Genomic DNA, 1,601 nt, shown 5'->3' on the forward strand with positions numbered 1-1,601 from the left:
TTTCTGATCTGTTTCCCATTACGATCCCCTAATACGAAATCTACTCTGTATAATATTAATATAGCCAGTTCTCTTACTTTTGCTTAATGCTTGCATGACATTCTTTTACTATTTTTTAACATTTTCGGGAATGTTTTGTTATTTTTTTAACCTGTCCATGTCTTTATATTTAAAGTCAGTTTCGTATTGACAATATACATATAGTTAGGTCTTGCTTTTTCATCCAATCTGACAATCTTTTAATGGAGTGTCTACACCATTTACATTCAATAGAATTATTGATATAGTTGGGTTTTAATTTACCATTTTGATGTTTGTTTTCCCTTTGTCCCATCTATTTTATGTTTTCTTTTTCCTTTGTTCCTTTATTCATTTGTATTAATCAAATGCTTTTTAGATTCTACTTTCTCTCCACTATCGGCTTACTAGCAATACTTCTTTTGTATGGTTTCTTTTTAGTGGATGCTCTAGGGTTTACAATATTTAACTAATCACAGTATACTTTCAGATAACATTGTATCATTGCACATGACATGTAAGAAACTTACAACAGCATACTTTCATTCTGCTCCTCCTGTCCTGTGTCATAGTTGTAATATATTTTACTTCTATATAGATAATGAACTCCACAGACTTTGTTATGTTTGCTTTAAATAGTCAAATATCTTTTAAAGAGACTAAGTAGGAAAAAAATGTTTTTATATTTGCCATTTCCAGTGTTCTTTATTACATTGTGTGAATTAAGATCTTCATCAGTTATTTTCTTTCTGACTGAAGAGATTCCTTTAACATTTCTGCAGTTCTGCTGGTGATGACATAGTTGTTCTCATTTTACTAGGAACATCTTTCTTTTTCATTTTTTTTTTTGGTACAATATGGTTACATTTATAATATTGGAACATGTATGTTTAAAAATGCATGGAGTACTTGCTTCAGCAGCACATATACTAAAATTGGAATAATACAGACAAAATTGACTTGGCCCCTGAACAAGGATGACATACAAATTCAAGAAGAGCTCCAGATTTTTGTACTTAATGCACTAAACTGTGCACTTAAAAACAGTAGATTTTATGTTATATATATTTTACCACAAAAAAAACCATAGACATGGATCTAGAAATACACATATAAAACTGTTAATATTGGCTTACTCCTTGGAAGGGGAGATGGGAGTGAAAGATAACTTTTAGGATTTTTAAACTCCAATTTTTAAACTTTTGTTTGGAAAATTATTTCAAACATAAAAAATTTGCAGGAGTTTACTCAGATTCACACATTGTTCACATTTTACCCCATTTGCTTCACTATTCTCAGTCTCTTTTTATATATACATTAAGATTACATTATGTATATCTGCATATGTATTTGTGTGTAAACTAGATATATGTATATATATTTATGAACCATTTGAGGGGAAAATACTCAGCTTATTTGCTAAAAATAGGGATTCTCCTTTATAACCACAGTACACTTAACAAATACAGTACATTTAGCTACTTTTTCTTTTCTTTTCTTTTCTTTTCTTTTTGAGAGGAAGTTTTGTTCTTGTTGTCCAGGCTGGAGTGCAATGGTGCAGTCTTGGCTCACTGCAACCTCCC

The 1,601-nt window shown here is 30.4% G+C and overlaps 1 non-coding gene across 1 annotated transcript; it reads left to right on the top strand.

Annotated features, from left to right (window-relative positions):
* Positions 1–923: 923 nt before the first annotated feature.
* Positions 924–1,030, top strand: LOC119618839 (U6 spliceosomal RNA). The gene has a single exon (XR_005235204.1). It is a non-coding gene; the product is annotated as a U6 spliceosomal RNA (small nuclear RNA).
* The last annotated feature ends 571 nt before the right edge of the window (positions 1,031–1,601 follow it).

The sequence above is a fragment of the Chlorocebus sabaeus genome, chromosome 9, assembly GCF_047675955.1.
Source record: "Chlorocebus sabaeus isolate Y175 chromosome 9, mChlSab1.0.hap1, whole genome shotgun sequence".
NCBI lineage: Eukaryota > Metazoa > Chordata > Mammalia > Primates > Cercopithecidae > Chlorocebus > Chlorocebus sabaeus.